The 14,199-nt window shown below is 44.5% G+C and overlaps 1 protein-coding gene across 2 annotated transcripts in view; it reads right to left on the bottom strand.

Moving 5' to 3' along the window:
• Positions 1-5,808, bottom strand: part of FRMD1 (FERM domain containing 1) — a 41,834-nt gene extending 36,026 nt beyond the window's left edge. The window contains exon 1 of one of the 2 annotated variants that reach the window (XM_032684344.1): positions 5,762-5,808. The gene's annotated coding sequence lies outside the window, so the exon portion shown is untranslated. The remainder of the gene's footprint in view (positions 1-5,761) is intronic. The other variant, XM_032684345.1, reaches the window with a different exon arrangement.
• Positions 5,809-14,199: the final 8,391 nt, after the last annotated feature.

Genomic DNA, 14,199 nt, shown 5'->3' with positions numbered 1-14,199 from the left:
ACAACTAGGTCACATCCTGCAGCATATTCCCAGAAACACACTGACTTTTCAAATGCGTCTGTCTCAGCATCGTTCCAGGACTAGCATAACACATCCAAGGGCAAAGATGCCACAAGGAGGTAAGGTACCAAATTTGGTATCCACAAACCACTTGGGACACACACCTGCCTTCAAACACTGAGAGCTACTTAGTAGGAAGCCCCTATTCAAGCCACTGAACAAGGCACCTCCCAGTCACTTGAGTGCTCTGAAGGACTGGATCCCAGAACTGATGCACTTGCCTATGGACAGATGCAACACTGGCAGCAGGGACAACCGGCTTCAGCCTCCTAATGTGGGAGATACAATTGCAGCAAGGTTTCTGCATCTGCTAACCACAAGTAGGTTAGGTCTGAGCATGGTCCTCTTGCAGGGATGGGATATGGGTCTGGCTCCCACCTTTCCTTCAGGATTTTCAAGAGGTGCAATGCAAGATGCCTTCAAAAACTTCAGGGCTGTGAACCTAAGCAGGTGGGACAGATGGGGAAATCGCTGAGCATTGGTCTTAGGTACCAACCAACCTATTTTTTTCTTTCTTCCTGTACAAGCAGCACTCCCTGGCGACATTGAGCTTTAACAATAGCAAGGCAAATGCTTTCTCGTTAGTCTTCTTTGCAGGATTAGACACAGCTCTTAGTTAGGCATGACTGCTCACACTCCCCACCTTTGTGCTATGAAGTTTTCCTGCCTCACATCAAGCAGCGCATGCGAGTGCTAGAACACGAAACATGTTCTTGAGCTCATAACTCTTCTGCTCTGCATCCCCCACAATGTGGCCGTTGGAAAGAAGGGATATCCCAAAATCCCTGGACACCCATTCCTGGGATGATGCTGCTATGCTACTCTGTAGGCTGCCCTAGTCCTTAAGTTTAAAGACAGGGACAACTCTCCTTACGTAGGGATGGTAGCATTCTCTGGTAGCCAAGTAAAAGTGACTCACGTTTCTGGGCACACTAACTAGTCCTCAAGGAGAGGAAAAATGCTTACCGGAGGACAGAGCATCAAAGGAGGTGCTCCTGCAGAGCATGGAAGTGCAAGGGCAGGGCAGCACTGGCAGGACCATGGTGGGTGGCTGCCACGCTTCCATCCAGCTCTCCCATGGGATGAAAAAAAGCTCCTTAGCAGTTTGCTCCCTTTGAGGACAGCCTAGTATGACTCACTTGAACTTAATATTTTCCTGAAACCAAAACTGAATTCAGGAATCCTTTGAGAGAAATAGACAAATGAGTATTAAAGACTCTAGGCATAAAAGAACAAATTAGGATCTCACAGAGATTATGTTTTTCCATCACTTCCAAGTGATGGAAAGTGGCTTTGAATTTTTGTACACAAAAACAGGCAGCCTTTTAAAATATATTATTTTATCAGAAGCATATGCAGAACTTAGCAATGTACATATTTCAAAGAATGCCCAAATAGTAAAGTCTGCAGCTAGAGCATGCAATTCAGGTAAAAGTAGTAGTATGTATCCTATTGCATCTGACTACTGACATGTAGTTTCTCATCATCATGAATCTCTTTACTTCTGCATAACCTATTAATGGACTTGTCTATTGAATACCAATCACTTATAAGACTTCCTCATACGTCATAAATCAAGCACAGTAATTGAAATTTAAGAGTAAGTAGCATTTTGAGGTATCAACTGGCCCAGGGAAATGCAGAAACATAAGAAAAAACAGCAGAAATACAGGATAGGGTGTGAGCCAGCCTCAGTATCCATTACACCTCAAGTGGAGCAGCTGCAGAGGAAGCCTGCTCAAAAGTGCCAAGCTCCATTTTCTCAGCTGGATCACCAACACAGCATCGCATGAGATCTTGCGAAGGTTAAGGGAAGTGAATTGCTTGAAGAGCCATTCCGGAACAGCAAGCTTGCCTCGTCTCAGACACACAGACATGTCTCTTTTGAGATGGAGCCTTAGGGAAATCTCATTTAAGTGCACACATATGCAGAGCCAGGAGTGCTGTAAAGACAACGCCAGTCCGGTACAGTATGAAGAACACAAACAGAAGATACTTCTGTTTAGCACTCCAGTGCTTGGCAATTCTGCCATGTAGTGCAATCTTTAGTACAGAACATTCATCTTTTCTATCTATGGGAAACAGGAAAGCAAAAGTAGAGACACAGTGTTGCTCCAAGTTCTTTAAAATAAGGGAAAGTGAGGTTTCCTTCACAGCCACTGCAACTGTTGGGAAGCTTAGGAAGAGCAGTGAGAGCAGCAGCAAGACCTGTCTCTCTACTGGCAACTCAGAAGAGAAGCAGCTTTCTATATCATGCAAATCGCAAATGCACGAGGTCTCCTGACCCAAAAGCCTATCAGTTAATTCTCCAGCTGGAAACATACTCCTTTTTTTTTTTTTTTTCAGTCTACCAAGGCTATAAACAGGGTATCTCCCAAGGGGTTCTAATATACTCTTGCCCCAAGCACAACAGCTGAGAGATAATCTTCTAAAAGCCTGTCTTTGCACAAGTTATTTCACAGTGATAGTATTTTTTTATACTTGACCTAGGCTGGATCAATTTGGAATGGATCTCCAAGACTCCAGAAGTATTTTGCAGAGCCATCTAAAAACGTATAAATAAACTCTTCCTTCACTTTCTGTTCTCACCAAGATCTTGTAATAGTTCTACAAGTAAGCAGACTATGAAGCCTTTATTTAAAAAAAAAAAAAAGTAATACCTTGAGTTACAGGACCAATAAAGACAGACACACTTTTTTTATCACAATATATCACATAACAAACTCTTCTGAGCAGGAATAGCTTTACTACCAGCAATAACCAGTAAAAAAAAAATTGGCTTACTTCCCCAGAGGAAGGAGAAAGTCCACTGGTGATTTCATGGCTTTTGAATCACCACCTAAATATTCAGACCACCTAGGCAGCTTCTGCATCAGTTTGCTTCTAACTTTTTCCCCCTGAAGTGCACAGCTAGTCTTGAACATATTCAGAGCAGAGAGGAATACTGATTTACGTAAAGTGGACAAAAAGAATAGACAAAACTCCACCTGGAACACAGTTTGCCTCTATTACAAGTGTTAAAATGCCAATCTGCCAATACCTTGATAAAATTAACAGCAGGGTCTTTACGATTATACGCGGTTTCAGAGACTGCACACAGCACTGCCGGACATCAACTTCACCAAAGCAATGGGGAAATGGGAAGACACAGACCAAAAAGAAACAGAACGAAAAAAAAAGCAAACCACCTTTACAGAGAGTGCTGCATTTTTGAAGTGATACAGAATTGTGAAAAAGAGGAAATAGAGGGGAAAAAAAAGAAAAAGCAAGCATAAAGAATGGTTTAACAAGAAGCAAATTATCTCCTCCTGAAATTCTCCAGGGAGCAGGTCCTCCTTGTCAGAGGATTTTGTTTGGGCCAAGCCCACCGTCTGTCCATGCTCAGGTACTAGCCACACACGAAGAATTAAGGTATCACTGCTAAACACCAACAAGATAATCAAGGAGCAGTGCAGTATTACAGGGCTTTCTGCAAGAAAAGAAGTGTAACCCTGGAGCACAGTAAGCATGCAAGTCATTTACATTGTCTTGTGTTGGAGGAACAGTAGGGCAACAACTTTACTACAAAAGCTATCTGATACAGAGCTAACCAGTGGATTCATCTGCTTTTTACCTGCAGCGTTGGGAACAGCAAAGAGTGCTGTAGCCTGAAGGCACTATCAACTTTGCCTTTTATAAAAAAACCCAACCAAACGAAAAAACTAACAAAAAAATCCACAAAAAAAAATCACCCACAAAACCCCTAATGACATGGCCCTTACCTGATATCTAAAAACTTCTCCGATTAAAAAAAGACTTAGAATGGAAAACCGCATGTAAATATAAATGGTGTTTTGTGTCACTGGTGTCTACCCCAGTTTATCATGCCCATATAAACAACAATAATGAAAATTCTAAGGGAAAAAAACCTCTCCAAAGAGCACAGACAGTATTTTTTGGTAAATCACTGAAAAGAATCACTACAACTTATGTTCTTCAATAGCATTGTTTGGACTTTGCTTATATTTGTCTTACTCTTTTTTGTTTTATTCCCGTTCTTTTCCTTAAGGTGATCTCTGCAAGAAAACTTCTCCTGTTCTTCCCCCCCCTTTAGATTCCAGTTTCTTCTGATGTGGCATTCCTCATCTGAAGCCAAATCACTGACTACTACACAGACTGTCAACATTACCAGTGCTGAAAACAGAACACTTTGATAAAGAATGTACAACAACTAAATGGAAGGAACAAACAACAGTGAGGCCCGGACACTGTTGTCATTCCAAGTTTAATTTTTATTTTGTTCGTGGTAAAGAAGTTAAATAAATGAATGGGACACCAATGTCCGAACAGTTGTGGTTTGTTGCTTTGGGTTGGGTTTTTTTTAACATTTTTGAAGTATTTATTGTCAGGGCCTGGGCATCATGGCAGTACTCTGAAGAAGGGACAAGATTCAGAAAACACGTTAGTTTCCTGGTGTGGCGGAAAACCGCAGATGTGCATTTTAAATGCCACAGGGGAGTTAACCTGAAAGCCTGTCACTGCCGAACAGCAGGAGAAACATCTCTTGGTGCAGATGATGACGATTTCTCAGCACAGGAAACCCAGAGCCTTTCCCTGCAAATCGTTACCAAAAATTCCAAAAGGTGCAGAAACAAAAACGTATGGAGACTTTTTCACTTCTGACGCCCACTCACTTCTGCGCGCACACACCTGCTGGGACACTCATCTCCTCCCCTGTCCCGCCCAGAGCGGGCAGACCAAAGTCCCTGGCGGCTGTCAGACCACTCAGACCAGCCCCGCGAGATGCCTCCAGCCCCTCGCCCCCGAGGCTGCCCCCGCGGAGGTGCCGGCCCAGTGCTGGACCCACGCGGCTCACCTGCCCCAGGTGCTGCAGCACGGGGGTACCCGCGGGGCCGTGGCCCTGTCACTCTCTCGCACCTGCGAGGCAGGTGGCAGCCATCCAAGCGCCAGCTGGGACGCGTCCCACACTCGTGCCATCGCGTGGCCCACGGGAGCTCCCTGGGGCCGCAGCCGGCCCCGGGTGCCTCCCGTCGCGCAGCCGGTGTACTGCTGGTCCCGCTCAAGCATCACCCCACCACCTAGCACCGGCGAGACCCACCGGCGGCGCCCAGTCCACGACACAGAGGGACTGATGAGTTGTCACGACTCCAAACTCCTCCAGAGCCCCGTCCCCTCCAGTCCTCAGTCTGTGCCTGCCCGCCCCCGCTGCCTCCGTTCGGGAGCCGCAGCCACCATCGCAAAGGGACACCCACGGCGGCGGCTCTGACGGGAAAATCCCCTGATAACGTAACACAACTGGAGACCACTCCGGCCGCAGCTCGCACCGCCCTTCAGCCGCAAAGTTGTAAATACACTTTCGCAGCCGCTGCCGCGCGTTGGGACCGACTGCCGCCCGGCGGAGCACGGAGCCTCTCCCGGCTCGGCGGGCAGCGCACATCCGTCCGAGCGCCCTCGCCCGCACCATCCCCTCGCCCCGGGCGGCGGGCGCAGCCAGGCGCTCCGCGGGTCCCGCAGCCGCACCGCGCCCACGGGCTCCACCGGGACCGCTCCCCGCACCCGGGACCCATCTCCGCCTCCTTTGTCCCCCTGCAGCTCACCGGGACCGCGCCCGCCTCCCTGCTGCCGCAGGGACCTCGGAGGGACGCGGGCGCCCCAGGACCCCTCTGCGCCGCTGTCCCGACGGCGGAGCCCGTGCACTTACCGTGGGGTGGCCCCGGCCGCGGAGCTCCGCCGTCCCCTCCGATGCAGCATCCAGCGCACGCCGGAGCCCTGGAGGAGGACCGGCGGTGGGGCGGACCCAGGCGGGGCGGGACACGGGGAGGGGAAAAGAGAGGGCGGGACGGGCGGTGTGTTTGTGTGTAGGGGCAGCCACGGGGTTAGCCCGCGTGTGGGCTGGTGAGGGGAAGATGCTGCTGGGGCAGACGCGGGGTTTGAAGGCGATGTTCTCGGCGGGTAATCAGTGCGCCGCACTGACAGCGATGAAGTCTGCGTAGAGGAAATTGTAATTAAGAGTGATCACAGCAAGTCGCTGGAACTCGGTCCGAACGGCTCTGCCGCGGGCAGGTTGGCTGGGCGGTGCTGGCAGGGGGAGATGGCACAAAGCGTAAGAAGATACAATCGAAGACTTGGGATCAGATCTGGGAAAGCGAGGCGCCCTGAGGGGCACGGGAGTCACCGTGCTCGGGAAGGAGGTGCTTGTGCTGCACACATAGCATAAACCCTCTGGCTTCCCTTGCTTCCCTCCCTCTTCTGTGATATAATTTGTTTGATTTAATGTAGTAATTTTCTGAAAGAAGGCTGACATCATCTCAAGTTCTGTAGTGTTGCTCCCTGTTCCTCACGAATAGGCCATAGCTCAATTTCCCCACATATCCACTTGCATGTGAGAGTGCAGCTGGTGTGGGAACTGGGGTGGCAGGGGTCTGTAAGGGTAGCAGGTGGGAAGGCTTTCACGCAGTGTTGCACTACTCTGTAGGAAAAGAGTTGAGATTTGCCCATGAGGGACGACAAGAGCAAGCCTGACTTGCTGGAGTGATGTGGCCACCTGACAGAGTGAGGGGAAGCAGGGCACCAGATCACTTGTATTTGCTCCCAGTTTTAATTTTGCATTTTAAATTGGACACGAGACTGGCTAAAATCTCAGCCTTGCTGGTGTGGCTTACCTTTGCCTCCTTTGCCTTTTCCCAGCTGGACTGTAGCAGTGAGGCTGCTCTGTGAGCATGGGGGGGGAGGGGGGCGCGTCTCGTCACCAAGCCTTCTCTTCTCCCAACAGTCTTCTGGGAGAAAATACCAGTGTCTTAGTCATTATCTGAGCAAATAGGTAGGCACCTCCTTTCAGCAATGGTTCCAGGGCTGTAGGTCCTAGATGAACAGAGTTGACTCCCAGTGGCCAAAGTTAAATCTTTCGTGGTTTGTCCTTTTGTTAAGCCCAGCCTGATTTATGCAGTTACCCTCTCAGCATGCCAGCGGTTTCTAATGCTATTCTGAGCTGCCTAACACACGGTTTCATGGGCAGCTGCGCTGTCATGACAGCTTCCCTCTGTCCATAGAAAGATGTCTCACTGTCCTCTTGTTTTTATTTCTTGCTGTCTTTTGTCTCCTTCACTCCCTTTGCTCATGGCTGTAGCACCTTCTTTGAGCCAGTGCTGGAGCATTTCAGACTGCTAAACTGGTCAGTCTCACTAAATGGACTGAAAATTCCAGATTTTTTTGCTGGAAGAGTGGTCCGTCATATTGGTGAATTAGATTGTCTTATGGAGTGGTCCAGCCAGTGCTGGAGTTAGCATCTTGTAATAGCACCTACATTTCCTCACTTACTTTCTGGCATGGATTGCCGGATTAAATGCAAGGGCATAGAATCTAGTGCCCAAGTGTAGGCTCTGTCGTTGAACATGTTCTTATTTAACCTGCCCAGCAGAGCCTCCATAAAGCCTCCAGCAGAGCCAGCATAGTACTCTGGTCACGGCAGGACTTTCTGTCATGCTCTGACAGCTAGTGGAGAACTCGAAATGTTAGCAAACAGCTCTGAACAGTTGCTGCGTGCTTCTGGGTTTTGATCATTTGAAAAAGAAAATGTTAGAGTAGCTTAAAAACTCATGGCTCGAGTTTCTGTGATAGGGTCCTTTAGCTATGACAAGAGGAAAGCACCACATCTAGGCTGCTAAGACAGGGGTGTGCTTTGCGGCATGCCACATTTACCTTCTGTCCTCATCATTTGCACCAGAAACCTTAGGGCTGTTACCTTAGGGCTATTTCCTTCCCACAGAACCTGAGTTGGAGAGTGAGAAAAGTGTGGGTCATGCGCAGGTGATGCTCCCAGTGCAGACATGATCAGAAGGGAATATAGTACAGAATGTCAGGTCTGATTACCTTAATTGGAAGTATAGTAATTATCCTGCATAGCTGGTCTCGTAGGATTGGCAGACCTTGTGTGTCACCCTGGAGAAAACAAACTGCATTTTGAGAAACATCAGAACTGCAGGAAAATGGAGATAATGTCAGCCTGTTTGTTTTGGAAGAAGACATCAAAGTGTTGGAGACTGAAGATATCTGTGTTCCAAGGAAATACCGCTGCAAGTTTTCAAAGGGTCAGCTTCAGCTCTCCTTCTTGCAGTGCAGATAAGCAGTTTCATCCAGCTTGCTCTGTAAAGTGGAAGCTGGAGAGGAGGATTTGTGAAATAGTTCTTATAAACCAGGTGTCTTTAGAAAATAGAGTCCCTTTTGTAAACTCTCATGCAGAGTTATGCTGGAGTCAGAGGGACCCCATGCAAAAATAAAAGTTTGCATAAGCAGATGTCTTTACTCATGATCTTGTCTGCATTGCACATAAAGATTTTCTAGTGCAAAAGGGAAAGCTGGGGTTTACCTTCTCTGCTTAGAAAAAGTATCCCTTTCCTTTTCTTACAATAATTATCGCAATGTGTATAGGAGATAATTTTGTTGCTAGTATTTATTGTCTAGTTCACAGGCAGCACCTAAGCTTGGAGAGAAATGGGTTGTTTGTAGAGTTTGCAAACAAAAGGAGTTTTCACTAATGATGTCGGGGAGCTGAAGCTGGCTTCAAGCTGTTCAAGTCATGAGAGGATGACTCAGAAGTCAGAAATTTGAGGCATTCCTATGTCTAGCATTTAATCAACAGGCAAAGCGTTGGGAGGTAAGCAGAGGAAATCAATGGCAAATCAAAGAAGAATAGGTCAGCTATTCATTAGAGAAAGGATTGATCTCAGGGATATTAACAGAAAGAAGGGCATGAAATGAATCCTAAAGAAAGTTTGAACTAACTGTGGCTGCCATAAGCTGGCTGTCAGGGAGCCTTAAAAAATTACTTGACTATCTTGCATAAAAGGCTATTTGCAGAACTCTGCATTCTCAAAGTGAGATTTAACCAGCTGCACATGCTACAGAGACCTTCCAGCCATAGTGCAGCTCTTGCAGGAGTAATAATTATTTGTGTATATTTGTCATTGTTTATACAGTCATCATAGGTATTACACATGAAATGATAATAATCTGCTTTCTGTTAGCATACATGCTGAAGCAAAATCTTATTTGGTGATGTTTTCAGTGCATGTTTGAGCTTGATTTTGCTGGCTCTTGCCTTGTTCCTAGAAAATCATTGATAGCCTCAGTGGGACTATTCATCATCCTAGGGCTTTTATGTTTATAGCATGTTGCAAAAGTGGGTTTAATTTTGAGCTCTGGGGTAGTGATTTTTTTTTTTTAAATCTTTAAAATAAACTTATCTAAAATAGCGTGCAAACAATAAAAAATACTTATAAAGTTGTAGGGTGGTTTACATGCTATTAACAGTATTGGTTACATTATTGATAATAATTAGCCATTATTGTACCAAAAGCCATATACAAGGTATAGATATAATTGGTGAGGCAAGTGAGGCCAAGGTACAGATCTGAAGCCATAAAGTGCTTGTGGGCACTTGAGCGATGGCTCCTCTGCCAAGGATGTGCCAGGTACTGCAAAGATGTGGAAGACTTGACTTTATACCCTATTTTCTCTGGTGCCATATATGTCACTGTGTATTATATCTTTCATTCCAGAGGATCCTGGTGTGCTTCTTTGATAAGTTTTTTCATTTCACATTAAAACAGAGACACCTTCAGGTAGTAAGGGAACAGCTGCATAATGCTCCATCAGCAACCTTTGGAAACCAGGTGGGGAATCTGGGTAGGGAAAATGTGTTCATAAATCAAATTTGGCCCTAGAGCACAGAGGCTGTAATTCGTACCCTTGGCAGAGTTTCTGTGGGACTGCATTTACTAAAATGGTCACAAGCTTCATTTTACTTCTAAAGAGAAACAGAAAAACTCTCAGTAACACTAAACTATTTAGAATCATTATAGGCTCATGATTTTATTCTAACTCTGACCAAATTCCTGGGGCCCTTGGTTTCAAAATTTCCTAGCCCAAGCTGTAGTCAAGCCCAAACCTGCATTCATTACAGAGCCTCCTGAGACCCCAGCTAGTGGTGGCACAGTGCTGGCTACGAGTTTAAGTCACGTCCTCTCTGACAGGACCCATTTGACATACGTTTGCCTGTACAAGTGCTCTGGCAGCTTGGTATCTGTAGCTAAGTACACAAAGTGCATAAGGTGCTGGTATGTCCCTTTCTGAGGACAGGAGTTGTGTGCTGGTTTCACCATACACTGCAGTTCAAACTGTGAAGGTTTGATTACTTTCAGACAACTTTGAAACCATGCCAGAGCTGTTAAATCCCTGCCCAGGGTTTCTCAGTGCTTATCATGTCTGTGCTAGGCTTCGATCACAATACTAAAATAATGTAATGTCCTCTGCATGGCAAACATATTCATTCAAACATTGTCATTCACTGCTTAATAAAGAATTCTCTTCGGCTGTCTGTTCCCTGCAAGTTTTCCTCTCTCAGCCTCTAAGGACAACAGTCCTGCCAAAGCGGTACCTTGCAAAGGAGTGAATGGCCTCTGCTGTCTCTGAAGATGGGTTTCACAAGGGTTTTTCACTTCATTTTACTTCCTTTCAGCTATGTGTTTATTTTTGCTCTGATTAGAATTACTGTCTGTAATATAACTTTCCTATTTTTAACTTTTTCTCTCTAGCTGACTTACATATTTTAAATCTAAAATGAAGAATAACAGCAATAGGTGATGGGGAAGGGTAGGTTTTGGTTACAAAAACTAATCAATTTTGGAAATATTTGGAACAATATTCCATGGTTAAGATTTTTTTTTTTAAATATCGAATGCAGATTTTCTTTTTCCTTTTTTTTTTTTTTCAATCTGCATTTTTGTGTTCTTCTCTAGATCTTGTAACAGAAATGTCTGCAATTATAACATGTTAGAGTATTAGTAAAAGGGCAGTAGAGTCAGGAAAGATTCATCTACAAAGGCAGTAGAGCCAGGAAAGATTCTTCTATAAAACCATAGATTTTTTTTCATGCCAAAAGCATTGCCCTTTCCTGTTTTTTGAAAATTCTGTGTTCCCTCTGATTCCCACCCCCCAGCAAACTGAGAGTGAAAGAAATGTAATCTTGGCTGCTGGGGTCCTGCCTGCAGCCTCCTGCCTGGGGAGCACCTTGCCCTACCACACAAAGGAGAGCTGGTGTTTCTGGTGGGGGAATGTGAAGGGGGGCTGGAGTGTATGGGGAGGGAAACGTGCCTGGGAGCAGCTCCACCAGCTCCGAAATCCTACGTGCAAGAAACAATTGGCTGAACAGAGGCCACTGCTTCCAAATGCCCCGGCCCTTTCTCTATCTCCTGCTACCAGGCAGCATTGCAGATTTCCCCACCTTGGGAAATCTTATGCCTAGATAAGAAACACTGGAAAAAAATGGGGAGAAAGCAAAAAATGAGGATACAATACAAGTTTAAGGGAAGAGAATGGATACCCTTATGGGCTGTGTCATCCTGCTTATTAAATGGGAAATGGAGGATGAAAGGAGAAAAAAAAGGTGTATTTAGGCCGAACATTTCCATGAAGTAATGGCACTAAGATGATTTGAATTACCCAGAGGATGAATTTATCCTGATGTGTAAAATCTATTTCTACCATTATCACCACTAACCTAAGCCTATTCACAGATAATTACAGTCAAGTGCTTACGCTGCTCTTACTCATCTGTTTTTCCCTCCTGCCCATTTAGTAAGTGCATCAGTTATGTATTAACACTGGTATGCTGTGTCAAAGAAGCAAGAGCTTTGAAATTAGGCAGCAGGAGCAGAATGTAATATGACAAGAAAGAACCACGGAAATCTGTAAACAAAGGGTTGTAAAAATAGTAATTAGAAGTAGTTATGTTCTAGCAAATTAAGATCTTAGAGTGAAATAATTCGAAATTACAACAATGTGAATACAAATGAAGGCCAAATATGGTAACTTTGGCTAATGCATGTTTCTAATTTTTGCGTTGCTTGGAGCAAAACTGATCCAAACATGAAGAAAAGGCACTGCCCGTACCTGACTTAAGATGCTACTGAAATTTACAAAAAGTTACCTTCTGCTGTACTGTGTGCACCTCCTGCACAGACACATTCCATAAATATTCTTCCCTCAAGCATGTTCTGGATAAAATTACTAATGTGTAGGTCCCATCTGCTTCGTTCCTCATCACATTACCTGGACACTGAGCAAGGGGTTCAGATGAATTCTCAGCTTCTGTGCAAAGCCAAGAGAGATCACTGGGAAGAATGTTATGATATCTGTCCAAACAGATATCTCTTGCCTCTGACAATGGGGTTCAGGTTTAAAAGTGCTCCACGAGTTCCACCACAGCCTCCCTCTTTCTTACAGACAGGGCTCTGCCCCTACCCTTCTGAGTAGCACCACTGCACCTGAGTAGCACCTTTGGCTGTCATAATAGCTCTTGCCTATTTGGGGTTTTGTCTTGTCTCTGGAGGGGGTGGTTATTCTTCCAGTACCTGAACAAAACAATGTACTCAGAATTGAGTGTTTCAATCTGTCATTCTTCAGGAAGAAAAAAATATCTTGTTCCTGAAAATAAACAGAGATAATTTGAAAGCTTATATCAAGAAATAATAATCACATTTCACCAAACTGCAATAGTTCTAGAGGCTACCTGGAGGTGTTAAAATGTCTGCTGTAACTCTCCTCACTGAACTGTTTCTGAATTGAAAGCTTTTTCATCACATTATAAACATTTCATCAAGTTATAAAAACAACTGAGGTATCTCATAAGTGTAAAAAGTCTTGAATACTGAAACCCCCTTGTAAATAAAGAATGTGGCTGTGAAATATAATCCTTGGTGGGATTGGTTTCTCTCTTTTAGAAAGGACATTACTTCGAGACTGGCAAAAACAAAGTCAAAGCTGGAGATGAAGGGTGGTAAGCGGAGAAAAGACGAAAGTAATAAAAAATGTATACACAGGGGTTACTAATCTGCAATGACTGCAAGAATGTCTCACTGACTTCAGTTCTGAATTAATCATGCTATCTATACCAAGGTTATCTCCTTTTGTCATCACACATCAAGTAAAGATGAGAAACACAAGTCAACCCGGTTCACCTAAAGTTGCTTCCAAATGTATTTAAAATCTTTAAAAGGTAGGAAGTGTTCTCTAATTCTTTGTATTTATCAGTTATGTCCCATAAAAAATGTTACTGCTATTGATTTTTTAATCCTCTAATTCAAAGTTGAGGACTGAGTTTTGGGGTTTTGTATGTTTGTTTTTTCCATGGGGAAGATGTCCACAGCCTCTTGGAAATGATCCCATAAAGAACTGAGTGCTACTTTTTAAAAATAGCTGGTTCTATTCCTTCCATTAAAATGACAGAAGAAATACTCATCTTGTAACAGTGAAAGCAATTTTTAGAGTTATCCTTTGCCATCTCCAGTGGTAAAGCTGAGCTCTAGCAGAGGGAAGTCCTGCTAGCACAGAAGAGAGTTCTTTTGGGGGTGAGTCTCATACTCAGGATGTGCAGTGGGCTCTGGACACTGCCCCAAACATAGCACTTGGTCATGTAAATATGAGCAAGTAAGCAAGCTGCTGAAAGAGGTTATTTCTGCAGTGGTCAAAGCACATTCAACTAGGCATCTTATGCTGCAGGCTCTTCCTTTTCAGGGCATGGAGCAATTTCATATTAAGGTACATAACACATTATAATGCCCATCCCATGTTTCTTTCAGTTGACTTGCTTTTAGACAAATACTTTTTTTTATCAGTTTTTGTGTTGAATTACAAGAAAATTAGAAATAAGTAGTAGTTTCCAATCACCATACATATGCCAGTTGTGTGGCCATCTATGCTTATCAGATATTTTATTTACTTTATTGCAACTCTGAAGGGTAAAAATAAGTAGGGTGCGTACTTTTAAGTAGATAGAGGTACCTTTGTCACGTTTGCAGTCAGGTGCCAGGTGTAGAGAGCCAGTCCAGAGTCCCTGGACTAACAGATATAAAGTTGTTTCATATATCAACAGCATTTTTGTTATCTAGCTGTTTAGCTCTCCCCCCTGCAAGCTCACCTCTCTGAAACAAAACATAGTATTTCCAATATGATTTGGACTTATCACCTCATTTTACTTCATCCATAAATATCCATGTGTGTGCATCCAGGCCTATCATACCTTGCAAGGGAGGGGAGCATCACTGGCACTGATATACTGGGGATGCACATGGTAAAGATTTG

Source organism: Chiroxiphia lanceolata, chromosome 3 (assembly GCF_009829145.1).
Source record: "Chiroxiphia lanceolata isolate bChiLan1 chromosome 3, bChiLan1.pri, whole genome shotgun sequence".
Classification (NCBI taxonomy): domain Eukaryota; kingdom Metazoa; phylum Chordata; class Aves; order Passeriformes; family Pipridae; genus Chiroxiphia; species Chiroxiphia lanceolata.
This window is presented reverse-complemented; position numbering and strand designations above follow the sequence as displayed.